The sequence below is a fragment of the Jaculus jaculus genome, chromosome 2 (genome assembly GCF_020740685.1).
Source record: "Jaculus jaculus isolate mJacJac1 chromosome 2, mJacJac1.mat.Y.cur, whole genome shotgun sequence".
Lineage (NCBI taxonomy): Eukaryota > Metazoa > Chordata > Mammalia > Rodentia > Dipodidae > Jaculus > Jaculus jaculus.
The window spans coordinates 115,220,230-115,241,821 of NC_059103.1; the positions used below are offsets into that span (position 1 = coordinate 115,220,230).

A 21,592-nucleotide genomic window follows, 5' to 3' on the forward strand; every position below is an offset into this window, starting at 1 on the left:
AAGACTGTCCAATTTGTTACTGCTCTCCTCTCAATAAACTGAAGTTGGATTTGGAGACCCTTGTCAACACCTGAACCCAAATAGCATGGTATAGAAGACTGAAAATGGGGACTGGCACTTCTTTAAATTTTTATTATTTTTTATTTTTTCGTTTTTGGAGCCGAGGCTGACCTGGAATTCACTATGTAGTCTCAGGGTGGCCTTGAACTCATGGCAATCCTACCTCTGCCTCCCCAGTGCTGGGATTAAAGGTGTGTGCCACCACACCCAGTTTAAACATTTTTTTAATATTTTATTTATTTAGTTATGAGAAAGAAAGACAGATGGGGTGGCAGAGGGGCACATAGAATGGGCAAGCCAGGGCCTCTAGCCACTGCAAACAAACTCTAGACACAAGTGCCACCTTGTGCATCTGGCTTACGCGGGTACTGGGGAATTGAACCTGGGTCCTTAGGCTTAGCCATCATGTGCCTTAACTACTAAGCTATCTCTCCAGCCCTAAACATTTTTCTTTTTTTCAAGGTATGTAGTCTCAGGGTGGCCTCAAACATATGGTGATCCTCCTACCTCTGCCTCCCCGAGTGCACCACCATGCCTGGCTCTTGTTATTTTTTAAGATTGCTTTCTTGGTGGCAGTTAGTACAAGGAAATAAATATTGATCCCAAAAGAAGACCTCAGTCACTCATCGGATTACTGGTCCATAGAGAGCGGAATGAAGCCGAAGGCCCAGTGATGGCTGGGATGACTGAAGTCAACGTGCCCCTTGGGGAAAGAAGCCAGAGTCAACAGGTATGAGGCATGCACTGTTCCACCAGTGTGAGAATCACGGTGGCTCTCTGCAGGAGGGCGTCCATGACCCACCCTTCAGATGCTCCGGAGCCCATTATCCCCCTGAAACGCCTTTTGTTTCTCTGGAACTTTGTTTTCAAGATGCCTGTGGGAGGCAGTGCTGATGGTCCTCTGCGTAACCTGACCGAGGACCAGCAGGTTCTGCAAGCGTCTTGGCTCAGTGGCTGCCACCAACCGCAGCAAAGGGCAGGAACGAAATTCACCTGGTCGGAAAGTCTTCTTTAAACTTTAATGCAAAACTCCTTAAGGCTCTAGCTAAAATGCAGGTTTTCAGCCAGAAAGGCTGGATGGGGTCAAGATTCTGAATTTCTGACAAAAGCCCAGGTGGCTGCAGGCTCATATTAAATTGATAACAAAAGGTTACCAAGCCAGGCATGGTGGCGCACGCCTTTATTCCCAGCACTAGGGAGGCAGAGGTAGGAGGATCGCCATGAGTTCAAGGCCACCCTGAGACTCCATAGTGAATTCCAGGTCAGTCTGGGCCAGAGTGAGACCCTACCTCGAAAAACCAACCCCCCCCCCCAGAAAAAAAGGCTACCAAGTCCCAGATGAGTTTCAAAAATCAAGAAGGGTTTGAGGCCACCCTGAGACTACATAGCAAATTCCAGGTCAGCCTGGACTAGAGTGAAACCTTACTTCAAAAAAACAAAAACAAAAAAATACCGGGCGTGGTGGCGCACACCTTTAATCCTAGCACTCGGGAGGCAGGGGTAGGAGGATTGCCATGAGTTCAAGCCAGCCTGAGATTGCATAGTGAATTCCAGGTCAGCCCGGGCCAGGGCAAGACCCTACCTCGAAAAACCAAAAAGTAATAAAAATAAAATAAATAAAATAAAAGAAGAATAATCAAGAAGTGGTAAAAGGAGGAGTTGGTTCTAAAGAGCCAGACCAGGTCTGTGAACTTGCTGTGCTGAATTCATATCTTCTTCAAGCTCCTGCTGTGATAGTACTTGTGACAACTGCAAGCAGAGTTTAGGCTAAAAAGCTTCGAGCCATTGCAATAGTCCAGTAATAGACGCTATGGCAAATAAGATTGCCCAGCTACAGCCAAGTGATCAATATTGACTTAGTTGGTGTGTTAGTTGGCCTCCTGCTCGCTGTGACAAAATAATCCAGAGAAGAAAGATTTGTTTGGGCTCATAATAAGAGGGACTTAGATAGCATTCTTTTTAGGCAGATAGGGCAAGGCTCATTAGAGAAATCTTAAGCTGATCTCTCTGCCTGCCGCTTGGAACACAAGCGGCTCCTCATTCCTTCCCCCCTACATTACCCAGCTCTGCTGCAGCCACACAAGCCCTCTGCACCCGCAGAACTGGAATGAAGAGGCTGCACCGGTCTCACCCCGTCAGCTTTCTCTCTCGCACCTTGCCCAGATGTGCCAACCTCATTCGCAGACAGTGTCCTGACCCCAATGAACAGAGATGGTGGGCGGGGTGTACATGGGCTAATCGTTTTTGGGCTCCTTGGTTCTTCATTCCTTAGCACACGAGTCTCAGGGGTCCCAATACTGGTAAGAAAGTGTTCTTCCCACTCCAGAGTAGGAAAGGATTATTCTGTTTGTACTATCTTTATGGCGTTAATGAAGGGTTAATAATAGCTTTCCCTGAAAACCAGAGAGTTAATAACTATCCCTAAGACTAGAAGGCCATAAAGATAAAGCGGAAGCCTTAAGCCCCAGATAAGCCTGACACCGCCCCTGATTGATGTACTCCCCTTAGCTTAGAAGGCCTTACAGGACCAGAAACCATCTAGGTATCCTCCCCTAGACAATCCTGGCTGAAGAAGCCTGTTCTGAATAAGGACATAAACAGCTATAAGTTCCTTATCTAATACACCAGGTACAGTCTGGTATTTGTTATTTGTTTGTTTTTCGATTTTTTTCGAGGTAGTGTCTCGCTCTAGCTCAGGCTGACCTGGAATTCACTATGTAGTCTCAGGGTGGCCCTGGACTCACAGCGATCCTCCTACCTCTGCCACCCAAGTGCTGGGATTAAAGGCGTGTGCAGCTAGGCCTGGTTTATAGTCTGTTTTTCTTAGGATCCTCCTTATAAGTTTGAACCCCAGCCTGGCTCAGTGCTTCAGCCTTCATCTCTCAGGAAGGCGGCTGCCTCTCACTGTTCCTCTCAATAAACAGTCTTTCTGTAGAGATCAAACCTGGTGTTCTCTTTTGTTTTTCTCTTACACTTTATCTTTTATTTATTTATTTGAGAGAGAGGTAGATAGACAGAGAATGGGAGAGAAAGAGAGAGAGTGGGTATGCCAGAGCCTCCAGCCACTGCAAATGAACTCCAGACACATATGCTACCTTATGCATCTGGCTTACATGAGTACTGGGGGATGGCTCAGACTTGCTTGCCGCCTGTTTGTGGGCTTCATTTGCGTTGGTAAGCAGCCCTATTCTGCCCATTCTGCCATTCTGTTTCTCTCTCTGTGTCTCTGTCTCCATATATATATTCATAGTAAGAAAATTGGATAAACAGCTGTTAATCCAGGCAGCTACAGCCATCTGATTTTTGACAAAAATGCCAAAAAAAACATTCACTGGAGAAAAAACAGCCTCTTCAAAAAGCAGTGCTGGGAAAACTGGATATCTATATGTAGAAGGATGAAAATAGATCCTTGTCTTTCTCCATGCACAAGAATCAAGTCCAAATGGATCAAAGACCTTAATATCAGACCTGAAACTCTGAAACTGCTAGAGGAAAAAGTAGGGGAAATCCTTTCAACATACTGGCATAGGCAATGACTTTCTGAATATAACCCAGTTGCTCAGGAAATAAAACCAATAATCAACCACTGGGATCTCATGAGATTACAAAGCTTTTTTTTTTTTTTCTTTTGATATTACAAAGTTTTTGTACAGCAAAGGACACTGTGAATCAAGCAAAGAGGCAACCTACAGAATGGGAGAAAATCTTTGCCAGCTATACATCTGACAGAGGATTGATATCCAGGATATACAAAGAACCCAAAAGACTAAACAATAAGAAATCAAACAACCCATTTAAAAAAATTTTAAAAAAACATTAAAAATTTTTAAAAATGGAATTAGAGAATTCTCAAAAGAAGAAATACAGACGGCATACAAATATCTTTAAAAGTGTTCTATGTCCTTAGCCACCAGGGAAGTGCAAATTGAAACTCCTTTGAGATTCCATCTCACTCTTGTCAGAGTGGTATCATCACGAAAACAAATTATATAGAAGTTGTCAATAAAAAAAATTTTTTTTAAGTTGAACAAAAAAAAAAATGAGGACTGGAGGGGTGGCTTAGTGGTTAAGGCATTTCCCTGCAAAGCCAAAGGACACTGGTTGGATTCCCCAGGACCCACGTTAGTCAGATGCACAAGGTGGTGCATACATCTAGAGTTCATTTGCAGTGGTTGGAGGCCGTGGCATACCCATTCTCTCCCTCTCTCTCTCTCTCTCTCTCTCTCTCTCTCTCTCTCTCTCTCTCTCTCCCTCTTTCTCTCTGTAAAAAAAAGAAAATGAGTAAATAAGTTGATTAATTGATCATTTGAAGGTGATGAATTGATTGCTTCAATGAGTTATAAACACTGATTGCTTTTAAAAAATGTCAATAAATGTTAGCAAGGATGCAGAAAAAAGGGGAACCCTTCTACACTGTTGGTGGGAATGTATTCTGGTACAGCCATTGTGGAAATCAGTGTGGAGGTTCCTGAGACAGCTAAAAATAGATTTACCATATGACCCAGCTACAGCACTCCTAGGCATATATCCTAATGACTCTTCTCACTACCTTAGAGATACTTGCACAACCATGTTTATTGCTGTTCTATTCACAATAGCTAGGAAATGGAACCAGCCTAGATGTCCTTCAACAGATGAATGGATAATAAAGATGTGATACATTTAAACAATGGAGTTCTATTCAGTGGTAAAGAAAAATGAATTTATGAAATTTGCAGGGAAATAGATGGGTTGGGAAAAGATTATACTAAGTGATGTAACCCAGGCCCAGAAAGCCAAACATTGCATGTTCTTTCTCATATGTGGATCCTAGTTACAAATGTTCAGACTTGTGTGTGAGTTGGAGTAAAAATTGGTAGCAGAGGCCAGTAAGCTAGACAAGGGCAATAAGGGAGGAAGGAGAGAGGTATACTTAAGGGAATTCTACTTTATATATGTAAGTATATTGGACAGATTACTGCAGGTGGAATGGCCTAAACGAGGTCAGGGGAAGATATTGAGTAAAAGGAATGTAAGGGAAGGAGTAATCAAAATCAGCATATTGTGTATAAACCACATGATAACCTACATTTTTCTGGGTGTGTCACCCAGAAGCTATAGACTGTTACTAGAACATTTTTAGTGCCAGGAATGAGATATCTTCCAGTGAGTTGTTGGCCAGGGAAGTCCTTAATGCCCCCAAAATATTACAGGCTATTGATAAGGCTCTTGGTTCCCCACCAGAAATAGATGGTAAGACACTATTGCTGAAGACTCCACATGCCTGGGCTGCAAGGTCACTGAGAAATCAAATTGGAGCTGAGCTGAAAACCTTTTCCCAGTAGACCAGCTGACAGAAAGCTGGAAAAGCTGAACTGCATGAAGCTTTATGGGAGAAAGAAGCCAACAGTGGTAAAAGCAATGGACACTATAAGCCTCAGCAAATGAGCCAACAGGTGTAATAGTGGCATGTCTGTTATGGGAGAAACCAACTGCTCTCTAATTGGACTGGAGACCTGCTCTATGGGAGGAAATACATGCCTGGTACTGAAAACCTAATCAAAGGCTATTGTGGGGAGGTCATGAGCACTGGGAGTGTAACGCCTGCTTTTGTCTGGCTAAATGTATATATTGTACTCACTAAACTGCCCTGTAAGCACTTTATTTAATATTAATACCTATATATTAATGCTACTCTCACTTTTGGTTAGAGAAGCTTCTCTTTTCAGATGGTGATGACTACTGGGATGACCCAAAAGGCATCATAGTGCTAAGAAGATGTAACAGAGGAATGTTCAGCACTAAAAATATCTCTATCACACCCTCCAAGGCTCAGGGTCCATTGTGGAAGAGGATTGGAAAGAATGTATGAGCTAAAGGAAGGGTGGGACTGCTTACATTGCAATCGACCAGAGTTGGTCTTGATACCCGTGACCTCACAGTGCCTAGCACTCTCTTCACAAAACCCTCATAATAGGAGGAAAAGATAACAGCAAAATAAAAAAGAGATTTAATGGCCAGCATTCCCTCTCTTATTCATCTCATAATCTTTTGTCATCCCCTAACACTAATACATTCCTTACAGTGAAGAGACTTATGAGGAAAAGGATATGTGCTCCTTCAATATGTACTTTGTACGTCAACACTTATCACGGTTTTTTCCACCACAGGCTACTTCCTCATTTCGAGGTAAGCTAGGTAGGATCTGGAGAACAACAGGCGACCTGCAAAGTGGCCATAGGCTGGTGCAACTGAGCATCTGTATTAAGGCAGGATATCATGTGACCACTCCAGCAGTAAAGACACAGTACCAGCCAGGCATGGTGGCACATGCTTTTAACCCCAGCACTGGGGAGGCAGAGGTAAGAGGACTGCCATGAGTTCGAAGTCACTCTTGGACTACATAGAGAATTCCAGGTCAGCCTGAGCGAGAGTGAGACCCTACCTCGAAAAACAAACAAACAAACAAACAAACACACAAAAGACACAATGCCACCTCAAACCAGCAGGGCCCACCACGGCGGACCAACATGAGCACTAACTGTCCCTTCTGCTTCTATTGTTTGTTTATTTGTTCTGTTTGTCTGGTTGGGTTTTTTTTTGAGGTAGGGTCTGTCTTAGCCCAGGCTGACCTGAAATTCACTATGTAGTCTCAGAACAGCCTTGAACTCGTAGTATTCCTCCACCTTAAGCCTCTCAACTACAGCTGTGAGCCACCATGCCTGACTCTCTCTAGACATTGGAATGGGAATTTTGACAAACTTCAGAAACTGTCACTGGAGCCATGTTACCCTACCACTTGGAAGCTTTAGATTTTCAGTATTCCTAAGAGCTAAATCCTACCAAGAAGCAAGTGTTTCTTTCTGTTTCCTTTCCTTCCTTCCTGTCTTCCTTCCTCACTTTTTAAAAAATAATTTATTTTTTATTGACAACTTGTATGATTGTAAACAACATCCCATGGTAAGTCCCTCCCTCCCCCCACTTTCCCTTTTGAAACTCCATTCTCCATCATATCCCCAACCCCTCTCAATCAGTCTCTCTTTTATTTTGATGTCACGATCTTTTCCTCCTCTTATGATGGTCTTGTGTAGGTAGTGTCAGACACTGTGAGGCCATGGATATCCAGGCCATTTTGTGTCTGGGGGAGCACGTTGTAAGGAGTCCTACCCTTCCTTTGGCTCTTACATTCTTTCTGCCACCTCTTCCACAATGGACCCTAAGCCTTGGAAGGTGTGATAGAGACATAAGTGCTGAGAACTCCTCTGACACTTCTTCCCAGCACCATGAGGCCTTCTGAGTCATCCCAAGGTCACTGCCATCTGAAAAGAGAAGGTTCTCTAACCAAAACTGAGAGTAGCATTAATATATGGGTATGAACATTAGGATAAGTGCTTACTGGGCAGAATGGTGAACACAGTATATTCCTTTAGCCAGACAGCAGCAGACGTTACATCCCTAGGGCTCATGATTACCCCTGTTGTAGATTTTCAGTATCAGCGATATATTCCCACCCATGGGCTAGCCTCAAGTCATATTAGAGGGCAGTTGGTTTCTCCCATAATAGACATGTCACTATTGCACCCATTGACTCATTTGGCCTGGCTGGCTAAGTCTAAGGCTTGCAGTGTCACTGTTGAGTATCTTCACTGGTGATTTCTCTCTCTCCCATTGAACTGCATGCAGTGTGACTTTTCCCAGCTTTCTGTCAGCTGGTCTACATGGAGGAAGTTTTCAGCTCAGTTTCAGCAGGAACTCTCAGTGACCTTGTAGCCCAAGTATGTGGAGTCATCATCAATAAGGGATTACCATCTATTCCTGGTGGGAAACCAAGGGCCTTGGCAATGGACTATAATGTTTTTGGGGCACCAGGGACTTCCCTGGCCAACAACTCACTGGGCAATATCCCATCCCTGGCTCTGAAAACTTTCTAGCTACAATCTGTGGCTCCTGAGTGTTCCATTGTCCAAAAAAGTAGATTTTGATTAGCCCTCCCTCCACCTTTCCTTACTCAATCTCTTCCCCTGACCTCACTTAGGCCTTTCCACCCCTATTAATCTGTTCTTCTACTGACATACATACAATACCGTCTTATTAAGTCCCCCCTCCCTTCCTTTCTATTCCCTTTATATCTCCTTTCTAGCTTACTGGCCCCTGCTACTGAGTTTTCTTCCTACTCACATGGAAGTCCAATCATGTGTAGCTAGGATCCACATATGAGAGACAGCATGTGACATTTGGCTTTTTGGTCCTGGGTTACCTCACTTAGTATAATCCTTTCCAGATCCATCCATTTTCCCATAAACTTCATAACTTCATTTTTCTGTACTGCTGAGTAGAACTCCATTGTGTATTTCTTCTTTTCAGAACTCTCTTCTTAGTTCCATAGCCCATTTTTAATTGGTTTTTTTGATTTCTTATTATTTAATTTTTTGAGTTATTTGTATATCTTACAATAGTACTATTACTCCCTCAGAGATTATGACCTTCCTAGCCATGGGCTTTTGTTTTAATTTTTATTATAAACCAGACATGGTGCCACACAACTTTAATCCCAGCACTCAAGAAGGAGGATCACTGTGTGTTTGAGGCCAGCCTGAGACTACATAGTGAATTCCAGGTCAGCCTGGGCTAGCGAGAGACCCTATCTTGAAAAAGAAAAAAGTAAAATAAATAAATAGATAAATTTTATTTATTTGCAAGCAGGGAAAGACAGAGAGAATGGGTGCACCAGGGCCTCTAGCCACTGCAAACAAACTCCAGATGCATGTGCCACTTTGTGCGTCTGGCTTTATGTGGGTACTGGGAAATCAAACTCAAGTCATTAGGATTGGCAGGCAAGCACCTTAACCACTGAGCCATCACTCCAGCTCCTAGCCATGGGCTTTTAACTAGGGTTTTAGTACCAGGCATGTATTCCCTCCTGTGGAGTGGGCCTCTACTCAGAAAGCAATTGTTTTTCCACATAAGAGAAATGCCACTATCGCACCAGTTGGTACATTTGGCCTGGCTGGCCAGTCGTAAGGCTTGCAGGGTCTGGTGATGACTTCTCTCTCCCACAGAGCTGCATCTACATAGCTTTTTCCAGCTTTCTGACAGTTGGTCCAGAGGAAGTTGGTTTCCAGCTCAGTTCCAGCTTGATTTCTCAGTGACCTGCAGCCCAAGCACATGATGTTTTCAGCAATAAAACCCTAACATCTACTTCTGATGCAGCCCTAATTTTTTTTTTTTTTTTTGAAGTAGGATTTTACTGTATTCCAGGCTGACCTGGAATTCACTATGTAGTCTCTGGGTGGCCTTGAACTCATGGTGATCCTTCTATCTCTTCCTCCCAAGTGCTGGGATTAAAGGCATGTGCCACCACTCCCAGCTTCCAAATTCTTAATATTTTATATAAGTTGGAGGAAAACTGAGTAAAGATTGATAAATTATTTTATTTTATTATAAATAAATAAATCATTTTAAATATTTTATTTACTTGCAAGGAGAGCAAGAGAGAAGGCGTACAGCAGGGCCTCTAGCCACTGCAAACAAACTCCAGATACATTTATGCATCTGGCTTTATGTGGATACTAGTGAATTGAACCTGGGTTGTTAGATATTACAGACAAGCACCTTAACCACTGAGTAATCTCTCCAGCCCAAATTTTATTTTATTTATTATTTGCTAGCAGAAAGCGGGAATGAGGGCAGGTGTGCCAAGTCCTAGTGCCACTGGAAATGAATTCCAGACACATGTGCCACATCTAGCTTTATATGGGTATTGGGGGATTGAACCCAGGCCTTTAGGCTTTGCAAGCAAGGGCCTTTAACTGCTGAGCCATCCCTCCAACCCTTAAATGTTTTTATTTACTTGTAATCAGAGAAAGGGGAAAAGGAGAAAGAATGGGTACACCAGGGTCACTTGCCACTGCAAACTTGATGGCCTGGGTTGAGTTCCCAGTACACACATAAAGCCAGAGCACAAAGTGGTGGATGCAACTTGATTTTGTTTGCAGTGGCAAAAATGTCTATTAAGCAAAAGCTTACTGGGCTGGAAAGATGGATGAGCAGTGAAAGCACTTGCCTGCCAAGCCAAAGGACCCAGGTTCCCTTCCCCAGGACCCATGAAAACTAGATGCACTCTGGACTAAATGAGGTCATAGAAGGAATGGACTTAACAGATATATACAGGACATTTCATCCAAAGGCTGCAGAATATACATTCTTTTCAGCAGCACATGGAACATTCTCTAAAAGACCATATATTAGGACACAAAGCAAATCTTAACAAATTCAGGAAAATTGAAATAATTCCTTGCATTCTATCTGACCACAATGGAATTAAACTACAAATCAGTAGCAAGAAAGGCTATAGAGCATACACAAAATCATGGAAACTAAATGATACACTACTAAATGATGAATGGGTCAATGAAGAAATCAAAAAGGAAATCAAAAAATTTATAGAGTCAAATGATAATGAGAACACAACATACCAAAATCTCTGGGACACAATGAAGGTAGTTCTAAGAGATAAATTTATAGCCTTGAGCGCCTATATTAAGAAATTAGAAAGGTCACAAGTAAACGACCTAATGCTTCTCCTTAAAGCCTTGGAAAAAGAAGAAAAAGGCAAACCAAAAATCAGTAGACGGGAAGAAATAATAAAGATTAGGGCAGAAATTAATGAAATAGAAACAAAAAGAACAATCCAAAGAATTAATGAAACAAAGAGTTGGTTCTTTGAAAGGATAAACAAGATTGATAAACCCTTAGCAAATCTGACCAAAAGAAAGAGAGAAGAGACACAAATTAATAAAATCAGAGATGAACAAGGTAACATCACAACAGATTCCAGAGAAATTCAAAAAATCATAGGGACATACTATAAAAGCATATACTCCACAAAGTATGAAAATCTGAAAGAAATGGATGATTTCCTTGATCTATATGACCTACCTAAATTAAATCAAAATGAGATTAATCACTTAAATAGACCTATAACAAACATGGAGATCCGAACAGTTATCAATAATCTCCCAACTAAAAAAAGCCCAGGCCCGGACGGATTCACTGCTGAATTTTACCAGACTTTTAAGGAAGAGCTAACACCATTACTTCTTAAGCTTTTCCAAGAAATAGAAAAAGAAGGAATTCTACCAAACTCCTTCTATGAGGCCAGCATCACCCTGATACGAAAACCAGGCAAAGATAGAACAAAAAAAGAAAATTACAGACCAATCTCCCTCATGAACATAGATGCAAAAATTCTCAACAAAATATTGGCAAACAGAATACAAGAGTATATCAAAAAGATCATTCACCCTGACCAAGTAGGCTTTATCCCAGAGATGCAGGGATGGTTCAACATACGCAAATCTATAAATGTAATACATTACATAAACGGGTTGAAGGACAAAAATCACATGATCATCTCATTAGACGCAGAGAAAGCATTTGACAAAATCCAACATCCCTTCATGATAAAAGTCCTACAGAGACTGGGAATAGAAGGAACAAATCTCAATATAATAAAGGCTATTTATGACAAGCCTACAGCCAACATATTACTAAATGGGGAAAAACTGGAAGCTTTTCCACTAAAATCAGGAACAAGATAAGGGTGTCCACTGTCCCCACTTTTATTTAATATAGTATTGGAAGTCTTAGCCATAGCAATAAGGCAAGAGACACACATAAAAGGGATACAAATTGGAAAGGAAGAAATCAAGTTATCATTATTTGCAGATGACATGATTCTATACATAAAGGACCCTAAGGACTCTACTAGCAAGCTGTTAGAGCTGATCAAAACCTACAGCAATGTAGCAGGATACAAAATAAATACACAGAAATCAGTAGCCTTCATATATGCTAACAACAAACACAGAGAGGATGAAATCAGAGAATCACTCCCATTCACAATTGCATCAAAAAAAAATAAAGTACCTTGGAATAAACCTAACCAAGGAAGTAAAGAATCTATACAATGAGATCTTTAAAACACTCAAGCGAGAAATTGCAGAAGACACTAGAAAGTGGAGAAACATCCCTTGTTCCTGGATTGGAAGAATCAATATTGTGAAAATGGCGATCTTACCTAAAGCAATCTACACATTTAATGCAATCCCTATCAAAATTCCAAAGGCTTTCTTCATGGAAATAGAAAAAACAATCCAAAAATTCATTTGGAATCACAAAAAACCTCGAATCTCTAAAATAATACTGAGCAACAAAAAAGAGGCTGGTGGTATCACCATACCTGATTTTAACCTATACTACAGAGCCATAGTAACAAAAACAGCATGGTACTGGCACAAAAACAGACATGTAGATCAGTGGAACAGAATAGAGGACCCAGATGTAAGCCCAAGTAGCTATAGCCACCTGATATTCGATAAAAATGCCAAAAGTACTCATTGGAGAAGAGACAGCCTCTTCAGCAAATGGTGTTTTGAAAACTGGATATATATCTGCAGAAAGATGAAAATAGATTCTTCTCTCTCGCCATGCACAAGAATTAAGTCCAAATGGATTAAAGACCTTAACATCAGACCAGAAACTCTGAAACTGCTAGAGGAAAAAGTAGGGGAAGCCCTTCAACATATTGGTCTTGGCAAAGACTTTCTGAATACAACCCCAATTGCTCAGGCAATAAAACCACAGATTAACCACTGGGACCTAATGAAATTACAAAGATTTTGCACCACAAAGGACACAGTGAAAAAAGCAAAGAGGCAACCTACAGAATGGGAAAAAATCTTCGCCAGCTATATATCTGATAGAGGATTAATATCTAGGATATACAAAGAACTCAAAAAGTTAAATAATAAGGAATCAAACAAGCCAATCAAAAATGGGCTATGGAGCTAAATAGAGAGTTCTCAAAGGAAGAAATACGAATGGCATATAAGCATCTAAAAAAATGTTCTACGACACTAGTCATCAGGGAAATGCAGATTAAAACTACTTTGAGATTCCATCTCACTCCTGTCAGATTGGGCCACCATCATGAAAACAAATGATCATAAATGTTGGCGGGGATGTGGAAAAAAAGGAACCCTTCTGCACTGCTGGTGGGAATGCAATCTGGTCCAGCCATTGTGGAAAACAGTGTGGAGGTTCCTAAAACAGCTAGAGATTGATCTATCATATGACCCAGCTATAGCACTCCTAGGCATGTATCCAAAGGACTCATCTCATTTCCTTAGAAGTACGTGCTCAACCATGTTTATTGCTGCTCAATTTATAATAGCTGGGAAATGGAACCAGCCTAGATGTCCCTCAACAGATGAGTGGATAATGAAGATGTGGCACATTTATACAATGGAGTTCTACTCAGCGGTAAAGAAAAATGAAGTTATGAAATTTGCAGAAAAATGGATGGACCTGGAAAGGATTATACTAAGTGAGGTAACCCAGACCCAGAAAGCCAAGCGCCACATGTTCTCTCTCATATGTGGATACTAGCTACAGATGACTGGGCTTCTGTGTGAGAATGAAAATACTTAGTAGCAGAGGCCAGTAAGTTAAAAAGGAGACATAAAGGGTAGAGAAAGGAAGGGAGGAGGATACTTAATAGGTTGATATTGTATATATGTAATTACAATGATTGTAATGGGGAGGTAATATGATGGAGAATGGAATTTCAAATGGGAAAGTGTGGGGGTGGGGAGGGATGGAATTACCATGGGATATATTTTATAATCATGGAAAATGTTAATAAAAATTTAAAAAATTAAAAAAATAAAAAAACTAGATGCACAAGGTGGTGGATGCATCTAGAATTCATTTGCAGTGTCTAGAGGACATGGTAGGCCCATTCTCTCTCTATCTGCCTCTTTCTCTCTTCCTCCTTCTCCCCACCTCAAATGAATAAATAAATAATTTAAAAACAGAAAGAAAGAAAAATCTCACAAAAGCCGGGTATAGTGGCACACATCTTTAATTCTGTACTCCAGAGGCAGAGGTAGGAGGATTGCACACACACACACAAAGCCAGGAGTGGTTTGGCACGCCTTTAATCCCAGCACTCGGGAGGCAGAGATAGGAAAATTGCCATGAGTTCGAGGCCACCCTGAAACTACATAGTGAATTCCAGGTCAGCCTGGACTAGAGCAGACTACCTCAGAAAAAGAGAGAGAGAGAGAGAGAAAGCTCACTTGCAGGTATGGTGGCTCATATCTATAATTCCAACACTCTAAGGGAGGAGAAATTGTGAGTTTGAGGCCATCTTCGAGCTACACAGTGAGTTGCAGGTCAGTCAGCCTGGGCTAGTGTAAGAGCCTGCCTAAAAAAGAAAAGAAAAAGAAACAACTCACTTAAAGGGTGTTGTGTTATGGTTTGAATGTAAACTGTCCCCATAGTATCACGAATTTGAATGCTTGTTTCTGAGCTGGGGCACTATTCTGGAAGTCAACAGAACCTTTAGGAGGTGGAGACACAGTATAGGAATGGCTCACTGGGCTTTGAGGTTATTTGGGTTGGTGCAACTTCCTGTTCACTTTTTAAAACTGTGTGTGTGTGTGTGTGTGTGTGTGCATGAGTGTGTGTACCAAGGTCTCTTGCTGCTGCAAAAAAATATCTATCCAGCTTTATAACAGTGGCTAGAGAATTGAACCCAGGCCAGCAGGCTTTGCTGAGCCATCTCCCCAGTGAATCCAGAATTTTGGGGTCCATTGCCAATGCATCTATATATGCCAATGCACCAATATAAAACTAGAATGGGGGGGGTCTTCACCAATGCACCAACATACACCAATGCACCAATAAGTTTTAGGGTTTTCCCAATGCTTGTCTAATGAATTCAAAGAATTGAAATTCACAGACCAGAGAATAAAGTTTAAAGGGACTTTATTTATGTATTTATTTGTTTATTTATTTAGTTTTCTGTGGCAGGATCTAACTCTAATCTAGGCTGACCTGGAATTCACTGTGTAGTCTCAGGGTGGCCACAAACTCATAATGATCCTCCTAGCTCTGCCTCCTGAGTGCTGGGATTAAAGGCATGCACCACCACACCCAGCTTCATTGAACCATTTTTAAGTTTAACATAAATATTTACAATGCAGTATTTACAACTGTTAGAATATATGAAGCTTAGATACGCTATATTTACATTATTTGTATGTAGCTGTTTTTTTTAAGATATGAGGTGCTTTCTCAGTTTTTAAAAAAAATTTGTTTAATTTTATTCATTTATTTGAGAGAAGGAAAGTGGCAGATGGAGAGAGAGAGAATAGGCATGCCAGGGCTTCTAGCCACTGCTAACGCATCTGGCTTACATGGGTCTTGGGGAATGGAGCCTTGAACTGGGGTCCTTAGGCTTCACAGGCAAGCGCTTAACCACTAAGCCATTTCTCCAGACCCTTTCTTAGTTTCTTAAGAACAAAGTCACAATGACTAAACGACCTTTCATAAAACATAGACAATAATTTTAGTGATAATCACCCAGTAAAATAGCATGAACAAGACAGGAACCATCTTTTCTTGTTTGTTTGTTTTTCGAGGTAGGGTCTCACTCTAGCTCAAGCTGACCTAAAATCCTCTATGTAGTCTCAGGGGACCTCAAACTCAGTGATCCTACTGCCTCTGCCTCCTGAGTGCTGGGATTAAAGGCATGCATCACACCCAGATACAAGAACCAGTTTAAGATTAGTGTTTGGAGCCGGGCGTGGTGGCGCACGCCTTTAATCCCAGCACTCGGGAAGCAGAGGTAGGAGGATCACCAAGAGTTCGAGGCCACCCTGAGACTACATAGTGAATTCCAGGTCAGCCTGAGCCAGAGTGAGACCCTAACTCGAAAAACCAAAAAAAAAAAAAAAAAAAAGATTAGTTTTTTTTTTTTTTTTTTTTTTTTAGTTATAATAACCTTACTAAATACTAAAAGGTTGACAAATAGGAAAACATAATTTGGTTGAGCATTTTATTTTTATTTATTTGAGAGAGAGAGTGAGAGTGAGAGAGAGAATGCACACTCCAGGGTCTCCAACCACTGCCAAAGAACTCCACACGCTTGCGCCCCTTTGTGCATCTGGGTCCTGGGGAATGGAACTGAAGCCCTTTGGACTTGCAGGCAAGCATCTTAACTGCTAAGCCATCTCTCCAGCCCCTGGTTGAGCATTTTAACGTTTAGTCTTTTACAACCTTAGAACTATTATTATGACCAGATTCACATCAGTAAAGTTTTTTTGGTTTTTTTTTTTTTTTTGGTTTTTTTTTATTTATTTATTTGAGAGTGACAGACAAAGAGGCAGAGAGAGAGAGAAAATGGGCACGCCAGGGCTTCCAGCCACTGCAGACGATTTCCAGATGCGTGCGCCCCCTTGTGCATCTGGCTAACGTGGGTCCTGGGGAATCGAGCCTCAAACCAGGTTCCTTAGGCTTCACAGGCAAGCACTTAACCGCTAAGCCATCTCTCCAGCCCATCAGTAAAGTTTTAAATTTACAACTTGAATATCATAACAGCTTGTAGCCAGTTAAGGCCACTTTTTGTTAGTCTGATATAAATTCTAGGCTAATAGTTATCTTAACCCCAAGTAGTCTGTAATCTGATCATGCACTTTAAGACTTAATCAACTTTGTCTTTAAGTCTTTTTATTTGTTTACTCATACCTTTATCTACATACTTTTACCTTACAATCTCTGTAGCCATTTTGTAACAATTTTTATCAAATATTTAATATCTAACATTTGAAGTTTTTTATCTTTTATCTAGTTTATCTCATTATAATGACAAGCAAAACTTCTAACCCTTATCACAAGACCTTTTAATATGACCATTTAGGTGGTTTTTTGTCTTTAAAAGGCTTTTTGAAATAATGTTTTATAAAAGAGTAGAGCACACTTAACTTATACTATTTACTGACAATACATATAGATTTTTATCATTTGTTGATTTTATCATTTGTTTCTTTCTGAAACACATGTTCTAAAAATATGAAAGCAGCTGGGAGGCAGAGGTAGAAGGATCACCATGAGTTCAAGACCACCCTGAAACTACATAGTGAAATCCAGGTCAGCCTGAGCTAGAGTGAGACCCTACTTTATGAAAAAAAAAAAAAGGCGATGCCAATTTTGTTGGCTTATAGTCACTAGAACATTTCTGATGTATAACATGTGTGGTGTGCATGTTCACATGTATGAATACATGTGTATGTTTGTACATGTATGTATGTGTCTTTCTCTGTAGCTCTCCACCTTCCCTCCCCCCCAAGGGTGTCTGGCACTAGTCCAGGCTGACGTGGAATTCACTACATTGTCTGGGGTGGCCTCGAACTCATGGCAATATTCCTACCTCTGATTCCCGAGTGCTGGGATTCAAGACGCATGCCACCACGCCCGGCTTCAGCAAGTACTCTTGATTTCATTTGGTGCTTGTGGCCATTGCTCAACACGGGTTCTTTCATCCCTTCCAATATTAATCACTAATATTAGAACACACATGCGCACATGCATAAGCATGCACCTGCACACATTATTGAATGGCCATAAAAGGTTCAAAGTAGCTGCAGGGTTCAAAGGGGCCTCACTGCAGGCAGAGGCACAAGCTGACACACACACACAGTCATTGCAGGTAGCTGGATAAGATACTCACATAATGAACCCAGCCACAAAGCAGACCAGGAACAGGGCCGCATGGGTGCAAAGTTGGCTCAAGGCACAGTGAGTTCAGACACAGGACAGTTCCACCAAGCAGCAGGCTGAGCTGAAGCCCCAAGGCAGAGTGGGCAATTCAGTGACCCCAAGACATCCACCAGGCAGCCCAATAGTGAGTTGGATGGGTATTGCCATACCAAAATGTTAATTACTGTGGTGGTCTCAATCTGATATCCTCCATAAAACCATGTGTTCTGAATGCTTGGTGCCCAGCTGCTGGCACTTTGGGAGGTAAACCCTGGCTGGAGCAGGAGTAGGTATGATGGTGAGGGTGGGCATTGAGGTATTATAGCCAGCACCCCCCCTTGCCAGCCAGAGCTCGGCTCACTTGCCTGCTGTTGTCCGCCCGCTGGGGACGTCCCACCACTGCTTGTGAGGTGCATGAACTTCCCCTCAAGACTGCAATCGAAAGGAAACCTTTTCCTCCCATCAGCTGCTTTTGGTCAAGTGTTTTGTCCCCATGGTGCAAAGGCAACTACAAGAGGCACCTTCCTTTCATACAGCCCATGGGAGGGCTTCCATTGTTTGTGGTCTGGTGTGTATGATAAGCCCCTGGGTTTTCTGTGGGTTTTTTGGTCTTGCTTGAGCCCAAACTGACCTGAAATTCACTATGTAGTCTAACTCTGGCCTTGAACTCACAGCGATTCTCCTACCTCTGCTTCCCAAGTGCTGGGATTAAAGGCATAAGCCACCACTCCCAGCTGCTTTTGTTTTTGAGGTAGGATCTCGCTCTAGCCCAGGCTGACCTGGAATTCACTATGTAGTCTCAGGCTGGCCTCAAATTTACATCAATTCTTCCACCTCTACCTCCAGAGATCTGGGATTGAAGGCATGGCCACCATTCCAGGCTCTGATATGGTTTTGTTATATTCATATGACCATATATTCCTGATTTAGTTTGATGGTTTCATCAGTGGTAATTTCTTATTCGTGTAAATAAGTTATTTATCAGTCTATGCTGTGGTTTATGCTAGATACATGGTGGCTGGCTACCTGCACAAGCATGGTACAGAGTCATCCTGCATCTTCTGCCTTGGCATTTGCACTTGAAATGGAGCAAACTGCAGCTTTCTATAACGGAGTCAGGAGAATTCAGAAGCTCACAAACAGTAGTGGCAAGAGATCTCAAGAATGTGGAAGGAGGAGTGAAATACTCTGAAGTGGTCCATGCATGGACCACATGCATGCCATGGGACGTGTGTGTGTGTGTGTGTGTGTGTGTGTGTGTGTGTGTGTGTGTGCATGTGATGAGCGTTTGTGGTAAATCTTGAAGATTAGAATGAAAATAAAGCTAGAGATGTGGCAGTGCACCTCCCTCGCATGCATGAGGTCCTGGGCTTGATTTCCAGCTCCACACATAATACAATTAGCTGGCATAGTGGCATATGCCTGTAATCCTAACACTTGGGAGGTGGACCGGAAACTTAAAGTTTTCCTCAGCTATACTGTAAGGTCAAGACAAGCCTGAGATACAAAACAGACCCTGTTGAAAGAAAGAAAGAAAAAGAGAGAGAAAGAAAGGAGGATGGGAGGGAGGAAGGAAGGAAAAGGGCTGGAGAGATGGCTTAGCAGTTAAGGCATTTGTCTGTGAAGCCTAAAGACCCTGGTTTGATTCCCCAGGACCCACATAAGCCAAATGCACAAGGGGACACATGTGTCTGCAGTTCGTTTACAGTGGCTAAAGGTCCTGGCACACCCATTCTCTCTCTCAATCTGCCCCCCTCTCTCTCAAATAAATTTTAAAAAATTAAAAAAAGAAAGAAAGACCGAGGGAAGGAGGGAGGGATGGAGGGAAAAAGAAAAGGTGAAAGGAAAGAAGGAAGGAAGTAAAAAGGAAGGAAGGAAGAAATGGTATAGTGCATGGTGAGAAAATTAACTGCAAAGGTCCATATATACAAAATGATATTAAATAAATGAGTCCACTTTTACTCTTCTTTTTTCTTGTGGCTTTATGTTTATTGTTCTCAAAGTAGATTATCACTCCAGCCCAGGCTCACTCTGCAGCCCTGACCTCACTCATGGTGAGTCTTCTACCTACACTTGCCAGATGCTGTGATTACCAGCATGAGTCACAGTAACGTGTAAGATACTAAACTCCTACAAAGATTGCGTTGGGGCTGGAGAGATGGCGTAGCGGTTAAGTGCTTGCCTGTGAAGCCTAAGGACCCTGGTTCGAGGCTTGATTCCCCAGGACCCACGTTAGCCAGATGCACAAGGGGGCGCACGTGTCTGGAGTTTGTTTGCAGTGGCTGGAAGCCCTGGTGCGCCCATTCTCTCTCTCGCTCTCTATCTGCCTCTTTCTCTCTCTGTCACTCTCAAATAAATAAATTAAAAAAAAATTTTTTTTTAATCTTTTTTGTTCTTTTTTATTTATTTATTTGAGAGTGACAGAGAGAGAGAGAGAGAGAGAGGCAAATAGACAGAGAGAGAGAGAATGGGCGCGCCAGGGCTTCCAGCCACTGCAAATGAATTCCAGACGCGTGCGCCCCCTTGTGCATCTGGCTAACGTGGGTCCTGGGGAATCAAGCCTGGAACCGGGATCCTCAGGCTTCACAGGCAAGCATTTAACCGCTAAGCCATCTCTCCAGCCCTAAAAAAAATCTTTAAAAAAAAAAAGATTGCTTTGTGCCCACCACAGTATCCTCACTGCTATTCTAGCTGATGGTGCTTCCAGTGGCTCTGAGACAACAGCTCTACTCCCTTGTAAGCAATGTTGTTTATTTTTATTATTGTCAACTTCCATAATTATACATAATAAACCATAATAATTCCCCCCTTTTCCCCTCCATAGCTCCAATCTCCTTCATTATTCCCTCCCCTCTCAATAAGTCTTTTATTTTGATGTCACCATCTTTTCCTCCTGTTATGCTGGTCTTGTGTAGGTAGGTGCTGTGAGGTCATGTATCCAAACCATTTTGTGTCTGGAAGAGCACACTGTAAGGAGTCCTATCCTTCCTTTGGCTCTTACACTCTTCTTGCCACCTCTTCCACAATGGACCCTGAGCCCTGGAAGATGTGATAGAGATGTTTCAGTGCTGAGCACTCCTTTGCCACTTCTCAGCACCATGGTGCCTTCTGAGTCATTCTAAGGTCACTGCCATTTGAAAAGAGAAGCTTCTCTAACCAAAAGTGAGAGTCGTGTTAATATATGGGTATGAACATTAAGAAAAGTGCTTACTGGGCAGTTTGGTGAGCATAATATATGCATTTATCCAGACACCAGCAGACATTACACCCCTAGTGCTCATGAGTACCCCTCTTGTAGGTTTTCAGTATCAGTACTGAGAGAGAGAGAGAGAGAGAGAATGGGCATGCCAGGGCTTCTAGCCTATGCAAACAAACCCTAGACACACGTGCCACCTTGTGCATCTGGCTTAGGTGGGTACTGGGGAATTGAGCCTGGGTCCTTAGGATTTGCAGGCAAGCACCTAAGCCATCTCTCCAGCCCTCCCCACCCACCTCCGCCGCAATTCTTGAGTAAAACATTGTGAACTAAAGTTCCCAAAAAACAGCTGCGTGTACCTCCATCTCACCCAATCAGATCTCTTTTGAGTGGCCACCTTGCCCAGGTATGGGTGGGTTTCTCTCTGAGCCCAGGTCAATTGGCTGGGACGCCTGGGGTAGCTGTGTCCAGGAGTGCTGGCAAACAAATTCTAAAGTATATTTTCTCTATCCCACAGAAAGACAGGGGTGCTCTCTCTTTCCAGAACTGTGGCAGCAATGCTCTGGGTCCTTGCACCCAAAAAAGAGACACTTTACCTTTCATTACTTCTTCACCTTTAATCGTTTTGGAAATGCACGTTGTTTTTTTTTTAATCCTTTTTCAGGGCTCAAGAGATGGCTTAGCAGTTGTGGTGGTTTGATTCAGGTGTCCCCCATAAACGTAGGTGTTCTGAATGCTAGGTTCCCAGCTGAT

At 42.2% G+C, this 21,592-nt stretch overlaps 1 pseudogene; it reads right to left on the reverse strand.

Moving 5' to 3' along the window:
- Nucleotides 1-691: 691 nt before the first annotated feature.
- On the reverse strand, nt 692-16,672 carry LOC101593379 (annotated as a pseudogene).
- Between the last annotated feature and the right edge of the window lie 4,920 nt (nt 16,673-21,592).